Source organism: Periplaneta americana, chromosome 13 (genome assembly GCF_040183065.1).
Source record: "Periplaneta americana isolate PAMFEO1 chromosome 13, P.americana_PAMFEO1_priV1, whole genome shotgun sequence".
Lineage (NCBI taxonomy): Eukaryota > Metazoa > Arthropoda > Insecta > Blattodea > Blattidae > Periplaneta > Periplaneta americana.
In genome coordinates this window covers 57,923,661-57,939,763 of record NC_091129.1, presented here as the reverse complement: position 1 = coordinate 57,939,763, position 16,103 = coordinate 57,923,661, and the positions used below count along the sequence as shown (strand labels likewise).

Here is a 16,103-nt window from a genome sequence, read left to right as displayed (position 1 = left end):
ATGGCGGATAGGAAAGCTCCATCTATTGAAAAAAAAAAAAAGCAAAACTAAAAGCAGAAAGTAACAGAAATGAGGAATAAGAAAGAAAATCGATACAGAACACAGGGTGCCGAAAATAAACGGCACAACAGTATGTTACACATACAGAACTACTTTTCTTGTACACAACGTTGTACATATGGGTCAGTTATATGTTTTATCCTATTTACTTAAATTTTCTTTTACAATAAATAGAAGGTTATGGCCCTCAAATACGGAACTATATTTTTCTGCGTCGTGTAAGTGTTTCGACTAATAGCCAATCACGGGTATGGCAGTCACGTGTTTGTGTTTAGGTTAGGATTATTCTAACAGAGAAAATATTGTGGTGCCATCTGTCGATTCATCCATGTAGGCTCAAGATTCGATGGAGTTTCAACCATGAGTATCGTTTCATACCCTCAGACTGATGCCATCTGTAAGCCAGTCACTATACTATATCATGCTGTACATTTTCGGTAGAATTAGTTACAGTAGTTAGTTAGTTAGTTAGTTAGTTAGTTTAGTTAGTTAGTTAGTTGGGTTTAAAAAGGGAGCGTCAGCGACTATGGCTATTTGCGCCCTTATATTTTCGGTACATTCGGTAGGGCCACTGTTGAAACGATTATAAATTTAATATTAAAATGAGAGTTAAGGTGAAATGGTGAAGGGAAATAGGATAACTCCGAGAAACACTCTCGGGAGATCTGGCTTTTTCTACACAAATACGATTTTGTCATCATTGGGATTTGAACCCGGAGCCGAAATTGCTGTCAACTGAGCTACCAAGGTACCTTTTCTCATTGTTGTAACTGAATTTATCTGGAATGACATTCGATGTGACTATATTCTCAATAGAACACTATTTTAATGTGCATTAAACTATACAATTTAAGTTGTTAACATTTAACTGATGTATTTAATCATTTCATCTAATATTCCAAGTAGGCCTAATTTCTCCGCTCCACATATTTGTAGTATTATTTTATTACTTCGTCTCGAATCGAAATTCTTGAGTTTTAAGAACAGCCACAACTTTATTTAACCTTATGTAAGAAGTAATTCTACCAGAAGTAACGAAACAGGAGAGATGCTCTTATTTTCCCTTTCACAAAAATATATTTTTTGAAAGACTATCTTCCATTAAACAATACCATAAATTCAATCTGATGCTCTTGAGCACTTGTTGACTACTCCTTGCAAACTTACAGTAATGAGATACATTTCAACTTATTAGTTAGTCGGTTATTTAAAGAAGCTGTAGACTATTAGGGGTGCTATGCATAGACATTTCGCTACCCCGCGCTACGAGCGTACTAAACTAGCCCCGGCTATCGACTGATTACTTGTACAGGATTCATATCATATCATATCGCTAACACTGGTTTATGAATACGAAAGACGTTGGTTCGCTGATCATCCACCGGAAGCCTGCGCTAAGAATGTCTATGAATATGGTCCTTAACTACTAACTTCTTCAGCGTCGATGGATTTTGTGATATTCAGATAAAATTTGGGGAGATGGGGTCGAGAATTCGCTATGGGATTACCTGATATTTGCCTCAGTTGAAGAAAAACTTGCAAAAACCGAACTAGATAAAGCAAGAATCGAACTCTGTCCCGAGCGCAGCATGAAAACACGCTAACGGTTGAGCTACTGTATATCGGTAGCCCTAGCTTATCTCAATTTGACTGGTGTGTTAATTACTAACAACTCTCGATATGATCGATAAAGAATTCCTGGATTATGCTAATCTGGCAATGTGAAGAATTCTAGGTTAGGTCACCTGGAAGCTGCAATTTATTATTCAAATGCAGAAATAATGAAACATATGTTTTTCCAACTGTTTTTAATTGTATTTTAACAATTTTATCTAATATTTAAGACATATCTACTGTGCATAATATTGTATATTTATGGTTTTTCCATATTGAACAATGATGTGCAAGTGCCTCACAAATCACAAACATTTTGATATTCTCCTAAAAATTCACCAGAGTTTCTAGTCTTCGTCGCAATGTTATAATTCATACATGTTGTATGTTGTTAACCAGATATTTCATAATGCTTTCATATTATGTTCATACGAGACCTGATAATGCCGTAAGGCATTCAGTGATATAATTCAGCGTGTAAAAGTGATAAGTGTAGACTGAACACTAACCTAGTACAGGGACATCATTTTATTTTTACTAACATTTCTAATATTAACCTGGCTATACCTTTGGATTAATAGTTTAGAACCGGAAACACCGTTTGCTACCCCCTGCTACGACTGAACTTGGATGATACTGCGTAAAATACAAAGAAATCACTTTACTACGTATAGGAAGGAAGAAAAGTAGTTCATCCATTTACGTAAACTAGGAAATATCGCGATTTTGAGTTTGATAATTTTCATTAGGTTTTTGTTTAATCAAAATACAGTACAGTGAATGCTCACATTTAAATACATTTATTTTAACAATATTTTCGTTCTCGTTCTCGTTGTGGTTTCCGTTCCCGGTTTATTGTGAACCAGCCTTTACTTGACAACTGCCGTTTTTCAACTTAACGCTAGAATTCTACAATGTTTCACGCTGACAACTTCCATTTTTACATTAAAAGATGAAGGGTCGCTCATAATTATTATAATTATAATATGGGAGCACTCTTAACTCGGATACCCCAAAATTATAACAAGTCCCGTTTTTGATCTCAGCTCCTCAATTAAGGAAATTACTGTAAATGGCAAAACGTAATTATAACGTGAGACATATGAGGAATAAGTAATTTGAACGATTGTAGGCTAATCATGGCTCAGAGTCTAAAGAAACAAGAGGATGATGATAAATAAAACAATAAATGCATTTTTAAAATTGATTATTTAACGACAATGTATCAATTGTTCGATTACTATAGATATAATTTTGTGATAGCTAGATAAATCCAAAGATTCGCCATAGAATTAACTGACACTCGCATTTCAGTTGGAGAAAATTTCGCAAAAAATTCAACCAGATAATCAGACCAAGAGGGATTCGAATCCGCGCCCATAAGCAAGCCTGGAACTCGAGTCATGCGAGCGAACTCCCAGACCACACTGGTGATCCATTTATTAGTGAAACATGAGTATGAAGGACACATATGTAAGTACGCATAATTGGAGAGCAGTCCCCTGAATAGATTCTTAAGAGTTCTACTAGATTTCACATGATTACGTCACAAAAGCAATTACTTTACTATGCACAAAACATTAATAGGCCTTATGCAACATAGCATATATGAAAAATAACCAATTTAACGGCTTAAGCTAGAGTATTGGATATTTTAATAGACTATAATTATGTTGTGAAGTTTTTTACAATGTTATAGTTTGTATTTGTATTTGAGTATTATGTGTTAAATAGAAAAAAACAAAACAATTTTAAAATTATGTAATTATTGGGTTGAAATAATATGAAAGAGAGATCCAACATAGTGTTTGCTGTATATATGAAAGTCTCACCAAATGCCAGTATAGAATTGTAGGTGCGGTATTATGCTAAGGATTTCACGAGTACCACGAGCATTATGAAGAGACAACGTGAAGTACGTCGTTTGGTACGACTATGTACGTACGTCCAGTAAATACATTTCCATGCGGAAACTATAACGTCATGTGACATTTTTGGCGCTTCACGAATTTTGGAGGCCGGATAACTCGGTACAGCAATTGGTTACGGCCTTCAAGGTCTCGAGTTCACTATGTGGGATTTTTTCTCGTTGCCAGACTTCCAGAACGACACCGAAGACCTCTGAATACCGAGTCTACTGTGGGTAAAAAAGCGGTCGGAATGTGATGCTGACCACACTATCTCATTCTAGTGCTGAAGTTATGATAAAAAACCGAGCTTTACTTCCATGTTCCTTCATAGTATCTTAAAGGGAAAACTTTATTACCTGCCTCACGAAAGTTTACCTTTAAATTAATTTCTGTCATATATGTACTCCTGCGTTCATATGTACTGTATTAACTTTCTGTATTACGTACATAATTTTAACGATTTCCACTATAAAACAGAAAAAAATTAAGTCCTAAATCGGGATAAAAGGGGTATTATCAAAGCTTTGGCCACCTATGTGATAACTTGACAAAATATTTAATTCGTGTGCTATCCAGATGCTGATACGATGAATTTCATCAATATCACTTTAACACACTTCATCTAATTTAAGTAACTATTGTTTATATAACCATGCCGTCAATGGACAGTACATAATAGTTATTTATGTATTTAATTGTATACAATGTTTTTTTCCTTTACGTAATAAAACTTATTTCTTCATTTTGGATTATTTAATATCAGAACTGTTGGGAGAGTCGTCAACTTTTGAGTATTTTTGTTTGTTGCTGTGCGACTGTTGAATGAAACATTATATTCGCTTACTTCCCTAAGGAAGAAATGTGACTTAACGTCCCGTTGTCAATATCAACCAATAATATCATGGTAAAATCCATTTACTTTCGTAAAAACAAGCTAATAACAGCATACTTATGGCAGTGGGAGTTGAAATAGTAATATGCGTTACAAGAGCGGTATGTTGATGTTTTCATGTTCGAGGAAAAGATTGAAAAAGCGAAACGTAGTTGAGCTTTTTTAATTTCCGAGAACATGAAAACAAACATACCGCTCGTGTATCGTACATTATTTTGTGCGAAGATCGTTTATTACATACCTGAAAGAGGAATTTATAATTAGTTGCAATGAAATCTCCATCTTGGTTTCTGTTCAATGACGGCAATTTTGGAAAACAAAAATATCTCTCTTCAACATTGTTGCTATAAAATGTTTTCTGTGTTTACTATATTGTAGCAGGCCGTGATATACGTCTGTCTTTTTTCCCCCAGTCTATAAATGCGAACTTAAAACAAACGGTAAGGTTGTGTAATGATTTATTTTTCATTTTAATATTTTAACAATAGTATTTATATAACATATTGCAGTAATAACATCGGCATCTGGAATCTTGTTGATTTTTTTCACGGCTTCCTTAATGTTACTTGCATCACGAATGCAATAACTTTAGTGGAGTAGTAGAGTTTACTTATTTTTTTCAAATATTTAAAAACAATAATTAACAGTGCAATTTAGATGAAATTGCAGTGGTAAGTTTCCAATTTATAATTATTACTATGTTAAACGTCTCTAAAAATCATATGTTAAAAGCCTAAAGCAGTAAAATGAATATGTCTCTTAAGCGGTAAGAAGAGGGAAATTGTTATGTGTGTTACGTTGGGAATACTGAATGTGGTATTTCACACTTACCACGTATTGGTTTTGTGCGGAAAGCAAGCAAATACGCACGATCTCGCACAAATGTTATTTACTTGTGAGAACAATTATTATTGAGGATTATAATATACAACATTGCCACATGGCCGTCAGTCTACGAATACTTGATTCCACTACGTTTTCACCATGATTCTCAAAGAAAAATGGGAACATGTCGTGCCATCAAAGTCAAATTGGACTTAGCGAATTTTTATAAACGTGTTTCATACTATCTGCTGTTATTTTTGTCAACTCTAAACGAATAGAACCAGTGGCTGCCTTTCAAAACTCGGCTACATTTTCTTCTCTGAACTGGCCTATATGTTAAAAGTGTATCATGATCTATATTTGACAATTAAATATATTATAAACCAGCGAAACCAGGTGGCCCGGGTTCGAATCCCGGTCGGAGCAAGTTACCTGGTTGAAGTTTTTTCCGAGGTTTTTCCCCAACCCAATTTGAGCAAATCCTGTGTAACGTTCGGTGCTGGACCCGGGCTCATTTCACCGGCATTATCAATTTCATCTCATTCAGACGCTAAATAACCTGAGATATTGATACAGCGTCGTAAAATAATCTACTAATATTAAGCTTAGAAACCATGATTGACGGGTCCCTTAAAACTCTCTAGTTACTCATACAAAAATTTCTGACTTTTATGAACATTTATTCCAGCAAATAGTAACTGTCTCTTTTAAAACTGTTAAAATCCCTTGAAATGGTGTGCGGGATTTCGAGAGTTCGGCGCTGAAGCCTCAACTTTCAGTAATGGAGATTCATCCCCTGGTGATTAAGCAAAACGCTCTAACTTTTGTGTTTGTTTTAGCCGATTCCATAATCCATAAACCGTTGTCATGATAAATTATTAACCGTATACAAACTTTGTTCTGAAACTTCCTGTTTAGAAATATTAACATAGTGAACACACAAACTTTTCGCGGCGTTTGTAATAACAGAGTTCACTCATATAAAAAATATATTAAATTTGATTAGAGAGTTGCTCGGCATGACAAAGGTTACAATGAAGCAATTCAAGTTTGTAACCAGCTCTGTTATATCGCCGCTTTTTGTGTTTATTACACAATAATTTTATTAATTTAGCGTTAAAACAAATAATATCCTTACACGTTTTGTTACATTTTTACATAAAGTATTTTTGTAACTGGCTTGTATAGTTGGTCGAATGGACTAGAACGTGGCCTTCACACAGAAGATCTCGGTTCGAAATTTGAAAGAACCAAGTCAAGTATGCACAGGTAAAATATTACGACAGATTTTCGCGTGGTTACTGTGCTTGCAATTCGTTGTAAGGATCGGGGTTTCAAACCCGGCTGAGGCCAATAAAAAGTCTTACTATGGCTTCCTTCGGAGAGAAGTATTGCAGATTTACGACAACCAGAAGTACCATGATGCTGATAGAAAACTATAGGCAAAATATGCCAGCCATTTCTTGAGGAATTCGTAGTTAGGAGTTGCACAGTAAGTCCATATACGCGTTAAGTAACCAAATCGTTTGTGGGCTAGTCCCACCGGCATACTGACATAGGGCAGGTTTATTTTCGCAGTAATCCTGTTTCTTCTAATAATATCTAATTAAATTCGATTTTTTTTCTAGACAATTCACAAACGTGTCTATCATCCCTGCAAGAAAAAGGAAAACTATTGCATCATTTCACTTTTCTGAAACAAACTTGATAGATTCAGATAGAAACAACTACATGAATTCGCTTCGGTTGACGCTAATATCTGAGTCATAAAATATACGCTCTGAGTCAGTAAATGTAGTAAACATATTCTGTTACAAATACGTAGGCCTATGTATAATAGTGACAAAAAACTGGGCCGACCGTTGTAGCAGATACGAAGGAATCCTGTGCTGTGTATTGTGTCAAACTGTGGTAATTTCAATTTGCATAGTGAAGCTAGAGGTATGTACTGCTATTTAATGTAAAAATACGCAGTTATCTTTGCTGAATAGAGGTAGAAATGTAATGTTGATGCCAGATGAAAATAAAACTCTCAAAGATTTTTCGTCTGTAAGTTTGAGGCACTGAAGGAAACAAAAAACCGTAAGAATCGAACAAATGCAATAAATTTCATTGTTACAATTAATTATACAAGATGGATGTGTTTTGTGACTAGTAAAATTTGAATCTGTGACTCTGAAATCAGCTACAAGGGTCAGTCCGGTTTTTTTTGCCACTACTGTACAGTTTTCGTAGAATTACCTAATATCTCCTCATGCTTTTTATTTGTGAGAGCTTAAGAAACTGATCGATTGTATCCAGAAGGGAACGGTATAAAAATTCCTTTGCAGTGAAGAATGGTGCATTATTGATTCAGAAGTGTTTCTCCGGCGAGGAGTGTTGGGGAACACTTGTAGGAATAATAATAATAATAATAATAATAATAATAATAATAATAATAATAATAATAATAATAATAATAATTTTGCGTCTCGAAAAACTACCTATCTGTATGTTGAAGGATGAGTGGAACGGAGAAAAATTCTCTCCGGCACCGGGATTTGAACCCGGGTTTTCAGCTCTACGTGCTGACGCTGAACAATTGTGGCGTTGCATCATACGTGTCGGGGTTCAGGATGAGAAATAACTTTATCATAACCTTAAAATTGCTTTAATTAAAAAAATAATAAATGTGAAATTAATGAATTTCTAGTAACACTTTCGAAAATCGATGGATCGGCCGGGGAGGACCTATAAATTATCATTATTATTATTATTATTATTATTATTATTATTATTATTATTATTATTGCTACTTCTCCTCTTACAAGTATTCCCCCATATTCCCCACCGGAGAAAAATTTCTAAATCAATAATGCACCATTCTTCACTGCAAAGGACCTTTCATACAGTTCTTTTCTGGATACAATCGATCAGTTTTTTAAGCTCTCACAAATAAAAAGCGTAACGAGATATTATTATTATTATTATTATTATTATTATTATTATTATTATTAAATGAAGTGTTCAAATCAGACGTGACTAATCTACATGAAATAGTTTCGGAGATATTCACGGTTTAAATTCAACTGCGAAAGGTTTAATCCATATGCTGTCAAATTTAATCTCACATTGCAGCCTTCATTAATTAATGAAGCAGGTATTCATGCTTGCCTACAACGTAGACCAAGATAAGAAAGTAAGTTTCATGAACTTAATTTTGTGATATTTAGGAAAGTCACGTCTGGCTTGAAATCCTTCAATTGGTCCATGAAACTTGAAGGATCCACCACTATAGAAACATAAAAGCTCTTAGATGTTAGGACCAGTGTAATCTGACTTTCTTAAATAACTCCAGATACCTGTTAATCCTATCTAGTATTGTCGATCGTGTCAGGATTGAAAAGTTGTTTAGTTTATTTCATACTTCAAGTGCATAAGGTTTATAAAGGGTGCTTTTTTTTTTAATTTTCAGCTGCTTATCTCGAGATAAGACATTTGGGAAAATACAGTTTTGAATAAACTTTTTTTTTTTTTTTTGTCTGAAGGAGAATAACGATGCTATTCGTTATTTTCGTTATTTTTTGTTTAGTGGAGGTTATGAAGGTCATTTTCATTGAGCTGTGATTTTACGCACGGAAGCAAACGATCTTTGTCTTAAATATTTTTTATCAAACTCCTATTTTTACAACAAAGCTGAAAAAAATCATTATTACACGGTAATACTTTGAAAGATTCTATCTTAGATACCTTTCACATAAATATAAATATTGGTTTTAACGATTAATAAATTCCACGACTGTTGTAGAACTAAATTAGAAGTTAGTGAAGGTAAAGGTAAAGGTACATGCCATGAAGGTAATTGTGGGCGCATGGAAGTAGAACCCCATGGACCTGGGCACTAGGATGAGGTGGCACCACGCTCCGACCGCTGTGCGAACTTCAGGGACCTTCGAACAATAGGAAAATCCCGTCACCTCCCGAAATCGAACCCAGTCCGCAGCCTGTTGCTCTACCAACTGAGCTACACCGTTACAGCGTTAGAAGTTACCTAGTACTTACTGAAGTAATTTGAGCGGATGTGTGTGAAAGATAAACAAGAGAAATTTGACTTTTTTCTTTATGTTTACATTGCAGAATATGTTGAAGGCAATCAAAAGCAATCTAGCTTCAGCCACCTCCATGCGTCGCCAAGAAGTGTCACTATGGATTTTTCAATGAAAATCCCTGCCTTGACCTGGATCGAACCCGGACTACCTGAGTGATAGGCTGAAGGTCTGACCACTAAGTCGTCAAAGGGACAAACGAAATCTGATTAAGATACAACCTTTCAAAATATTAACATATATCTACTAATGTTTTAAAATTTTGTTAAATGTTTTATAAAAGTCAAAATTTGACAAAAAAAAAAGAGTTGAGAGAAAAGTTGTTTGTTTCTTTTTGCGTAAAATCAGAGCCTAATGAAAAAAGTTTGAGTTCCTATAAAAAATAAGTTTACCTTAAAATGAACTTAACAATAGTCACTACATAAAAAATAAATGATATCACTGTTTTACCCGTTCAAACGAACACAAGTTTATTGAAAATTGCATTCTCCCAAACGTATTGTTTTCGAGATAAGCTGCTGGAAATATAAAAAAATACCTCGTGTATGGATCAAATGTTACAGTGTGTACTATCGCTATTTTATACTGTATATGTACACAGTTTATAATGTTTCTGAAGAGAAGAAGCTACCACAATATTAATTTTATTGGTGTTCTTTTCGCAAAAGTAACTTTCACAGTGACAAATAGAATTGATACTTCATACCAGGTTTCCAGGAAAAAAAAATCATTTAATATAGCGTCATTCAGAGCCATTTTAAATGAGAATTAAAAACAAAATCTGCTATTTAATATTTATCACTGAAGAACAGTACAGTATGTTTTGGGTTAATTTCGACAAAAACAGTGTTTTTACATACTAATGTGAAGGAGTGAGAGTAGTTGTTCTAGATTACCCACGTGGTTCTACTGATTGGGTGAGTTTGTACGTGAAAGAATATGATTGTCGTTTATATTTGTAGAATTACATCCTGACACATCGTAATTGAAACTACGAACAAAAGACTTCAAAGGCCATCCTTATGACTGAAGTACGATATGGATATCAAATGAGTTAATGGCACTACTACAAATTGTTTCAGGATAAGGTGTGACTAATGAAGGGCTTAAACAAGAAGTTTAAATTAGAGAAATGGTTAAAAATGGAATGAAAACAACAAAAAATAAGTTTAAATTAGAGAAATGGTTCAACATTGAATGAGAGAAGAAAAGGGAAGGTTTGAACTCACATCATAAACCAGCAAGAAGCAGCAGACGCAAATCACGTCGTCTCGATGAAGATTTGTAATTTCTTTGAAGAGAGTTTTCAGTCTATTAACACGAAGTATCATTGTTCTCTTCTGAATGTTGTAACGAAATGTAATATCACTTGAACACCAGACATTACTGTATTTTTAGTATCGCAAACACTATGATGTAGTGCACGAATGCTGTAGTATTATTCACTTATTTTCAAATACCGCTTTTATACGAAGTCTTCTGAATTCCATAGCGTTCTTAGTGCTCATATATTGCCGCAAGGCGTGCTGTATTTTGCTAACTATACACATTATTGCACTATTGCCATATTTCTACTGTTGTAACAAAGTGTGTCAGAACTTGAACACTGCACGAAATTGTGTTTTCATAATATTTAGAATTCTGTAATAAAGTATGCAAACACTTAACAAGCATGCACTTCGGTGATTCGTTTTTGTGGAAATTCCACAGATCACAGTAGCGTTTCTTCTTATATAAATATTGTCGCAAAGTGTTCGATGTCCCTGGAAAATGTTGATAAAGCCTCCATTATACGAGTAAATATTTTTAATAGTTTGTGGTAGTGTGTGTTAAATATGAACACTGAACACAAAAATGTATTTGTATTCTACTGTCAAAATACTGTAATAAAGCGTAATATCTGTATAACATTAATCACAGCTATTTTAATTAACTATTGAGGAAACTGTTACACCGAAGTGTGCTATCGCTTCAACGTAGGACGATACTCTCAATGTTTTATTCAACACAAACGAGTGATTCACGTAAACAGAAATTTTTTCAGTAGCTTTAATTTGTGAAATTCCGATAAAAAATATTGCACGCAACTCCAGACATGCGTTGTCTATCACATGAACACAAACACAAACACAAAGCCAAAATATCGGTGACAATATGAGGAACTTAAACAGTCACTGCGAACTGAAGTTATTAAAATTGTAGTATCTGAAGACATTTCGTCTGCTGCACAAGCCGTCGTATAGTTATCTCCAGTCGAGGTCTCCAAGTTGAAGGCATGGCGTGCATATGTCTCACGGCGTAGTTTTCAGATTTGAAGAAGTCATCGAATCGCCGGTTCGAGTCCGATGAGTGATGCGATCTGACAGATCCCACACTGCTACTGAGACAGACTCAGGTGAACAATCCGGCAGCGGCGGAAGTGACGATACAGTTAGGTGCTCTCCCAGCTTCCGGTACAGCCACTCGTTTGTAAAAACTAGACTCTCCATGCAGGAAGTGTCACACGACACGGGAGAGAGCACACGCTATGGCTCGCGAGCCACTGTCACCCGAGATTAGTGTAACATTTTGAGACATTTTGCTCTGAAAATAACGGAGTTCGATGTCGGCGGTCGGCTGTCGTAATATTTTCTATTTCAGCGAAATTTTGGATGTTGCATTATAAGTAAATTCACATATTGTCACCACAGTCTAGTATATACAGTCACGAAGCTCAATACGTAGTAAATATGTATCCATAGATAGTTTCTAACCACTAGGATCGCTACTATCGCCGCATCACAGACAATGCGAAATAGTACCTGCACAGTTTATTGTTTCTAGTACCCTCATAAACTCAAGCTTCGTGACTGTATATACTAGACTGTGATGTCACTCAGTATTGTAATATAATATTTAAAGTTTATTTTTTAGTTCTAAATTGAATTCTGTCATTGAACTGTGGATACAATTTTTTTTTTTGATCAGCTACTGTTACCTAGATCTCAGGAGTTCATTAGTCTTCATCATTTGTGTTTACTTTAATTTGCTGTTAATGTAGTGTTAAATTTTGGGCCGAGTCCCTGTCCATTATTGAGCTTAGAGGATTATTGTTTCTGCCCTCGTGTTTTATTTTTTGTTTCATATTTCGTTCGCCAGAGACCAGCGGTAATGAGTATCAGTAGATCAGCGGCGACAATATAGTTCTTAAATTTCTCAATAGTTTATCATTTGTATCTATATTTTTTTAACAGCGTCTTTACAGAGAAATATCTCTTTGGGGACAAATTATAAAAAATAAAAGAATGAAACAGAGATCCTTAGGACATTTTTCTAAGACACTATATTCCAATTACAAATTTTACAGTTCTTGGTTGGGATCGAAAAGCAGATGTCGTTTCTGGAAATTGTCATTGGAGTACGTTATGGTGCATAATGATCACTTCTCTTATATTATTTTGCATACCAGTACATTCTATAAGCTTAAACAAGAGAAACAATTTTTTCTATCGTATTTATTGCTATCAATGAACTAATTGTATCGGTTTTCATTTGTTGCAGAGAAATCTAGACAGCCAGTTGGTGAGTACTCGATCTGCTAATTCCATCAGTTACTATTCACTTTTTTCTGTTCGTGTGTTGGTAACTTTCTCGCTCAGGCAGTTGAACGAAATGACGATGCCGACGTGAACATGCAAACTCTGAAATTGCGAGACGGACGAGGCTCGAGGCTAGCAAGAGGAGAGAGACCGTAACAAAGAGAAATGAATGTACTGTTTATTTTCCCAGCGCCTCCAGATACGGTAACTAAGGCATAGAAGAAAATACTAACAACAATTATCCTAAAACAATTACGATTTTACTTTTTGTTTTTGCATTATAAATGGAATCGAGATGCTTCAATTGTCAACTGCGTAGGAGGAAAAGAGTGGAAGGAGTGTCTATCTCTGTCCGGAACGTGATGATAAACACAGACTTACCAGACCTTCGAATTTCCACGATGGATACAAGAGTGGAACTGATGACGAACAAAAAGTATGTGAGAACAGGTTTTCTCGAGGAATTTCTGTTTCCATGCTATTATCCCACCCTTTTCCACTCACCGTTATCCGTAAAATTAACTACATACTGAAGCTATACTGTCACTATACGTAATTTTCCCATAGATCTGATGATCAACGGCTAGAGTAAGAAATATCCATCCATAAAAAACACTCGTGGACTTACTTCAGTGGATTAAGAAATGTTTACACACACAAACACGGTAATAAACAAATGCAATTCGAAGTTAAAAATCAGATATTTTTGGTATGTATGTATGTATGTATGTATGTATGTATGTATGTATGTATGTATGTATGTATGTATGTATGTATGTATGTATGTATGTATGTATGTATGTATGTATGTATGTATGTATGTATGTATATGTATGTATGTATGTGTCTAAGTGTATGTATGCGTGTACACGGATATGTATGCATCACCATTTATAAGTCTTGTATTCCGTACCTTAGTGCCAAGTATAACAATCCTCTCTTCAATTGGTCTGTGATAGGTTTACTTTTTGTTGTTCGGAGTTCTGTACCAAAATTTACAATTATTTTCTTAAAACAATTCTCAATACATCTTTTGAAATTCAGAGTCAACATCCAAATTCTCAAAGATTCCCTGCAGATTATACAATTTCATTTATACCACTCAGAAGGTCTTAATTAAGGATATGCCATATTATGCTCATTTTAACTAAAAAAATATTTATAAGTTTACTTGTAAGCATATCTTTTAAGATCTTAGTTTATAATTTATATCAACGATGATAAATTATTATAATTTATTTTTATAACAATATTCATCTTTAATTCATTATATTATTTCTATTAATTTCCGGATGCTCGTAGTCATCCTTAATTAAGGCCAGACGATTGAGTTTTCTTTAAATATATATCTCTGTATGTATGTATGTATGTATGTATGTATGTATGTATGTATGTATGTATGTATGTATGTATGTATGTATGTATGTATGTATGTATGCATGCATGCATGCATGCATGCATGCATGCATGCATGCATGTATGTACTGTATATGTATGCATGCATGCATGTATGTACTGTATATGTATGCATGCATGTATGTATATGTATGCATGCAGTGAATGTATGGTTAGTAGAAATCTGGGTCAATTATTATATTCTATACCGAAAATTCGTGCTGAAATTTGGGCGGAGACCAAGTGGAATTTGTTGTGAAAAGAGACTGTGTTGATGTATGTTTTCCGAAGAACTGTCATTTTCCTTATCGCAGATCAATCATTTTTTCATAGCTCACATATTTTCCTAATCGCAGATGCAGAAAGTAACGAAAAAATATCTGCGTCATAACCAGTACTAGGAAGTTTGTACCATAACTGTTACGTTGTGTGAGCTTGGACTATGTGAAAAGTAGTAGCGCAGCTCTCAATGTCAGTGAGCCAGAACGACAAACATGTACAACTGAACTTGTGCTTCAATCGTCCATGACCTTAGAACAAGAAGATAATAAACGAATAACATAAAAAAGCAATAATTTGAATTATAAACTTCGTCCAAACTAAAATAATTTACTGATACATATAAAAATAACATAGGCCTACAAAGTATACAATTATGATTCTAGCCTCATTATAACAAATAGCAACGAACATTTTCATTTTATCAGAAGAAATAGTCCTTTTATGTTCAGAAAAAAAATAAAAACAATATTTGTGCTCTGAAAATGTTCGTTCTAGTCAAAAGACGTTACTGGAGCAAATCTGAAATATGATATAGTATTTCTTACTATCATCAGGTGAACTACTTTATGAATCTAATAGTGTATCTAGTATGTGGCACATAATATTAAACCCAAAATGTTTTCAAGAAAATTTTTCATTACTATTGTAATGACAGCTAGAAAGTTCGTATCGTAATTCTGATGTTGTACTTGGACTGTAGCGCAACCGAATGCATAGCAGCACGAGACGTCAACATTTAACGAAGAATAATTCGGGAAAAAATAAACCTGTTACACACTCCTGTTTGCATAATTATTTAATAACAGATGAATTTATTTTTTTGGAAACATGAATAATATTAACATTACATAAATAATACATTAATAACATAATATCTCACTTTGTTCAGAACCTAAAATATGGATAAAATTAACAATATTCTTCACACTATTCACGACTGTACATAGTTCCACAGAATGATACTATGCGTTATTTATGTGAACTGCGTATCATCTGTAGCGAGCGGAAGCAGGTTAGCAGGACGAGGACCTGGTGACATCTATACTCCTCGCTGTACTCAACTGAAATGTACAGTTTTGGAACGAACTCCCTACCTATGATCATAACAAATTACCAAGAGTTACATTTATGAAATTTCCACAGTGAACATGCCTCTGCGCAAATAACTCGGTTTACCCCGTGATGTTTCATTTCGAGTGCAAGCGAACTCTTCTAATTTGATATTCCATTCTCGACACAAGTAGTTGGTCAGATCTTACGCTCTTTCTGAATGTCGAAGGAAAGTTGTAACGCTGACTGTTTAAAATCACAAACTGTATCACACAGAAGATTGTAATGCTGGCAAGGAAAACGATATCCTTAAGCACCTATTGTCCGTCCGTTTGCAACTGAACGCTTCGTATCTGGATAAACATTTTGTTCCAACATAGCTTTTGTCCTTAAATTCCAACATGGAATAACC

The 16,103-nt window shown here is 34.6% G+C and overlaps 1 long non-coding RNA gene across 1 annotated transcript in view; it reads left to right on the top strand.

Moving 5' to 3' along the window:
- The window catches only part of LOC138711979 (uncharacterized), a 686,293-nt gene that overhangs the window by 403,134 nt on the left and 267,056 nt on the right, over nt 1-16,103 (top strand). The window contains exon 2 of the long non-coding RNA XR_011335561.1: nt 12,927-12,947. This is a non-coding gene — a long non-coding RNA (uncharacterized lncRNA). The remainder of the gene's footprint in view (nt 1-12,926; nt 12,948-16,103) is intronic.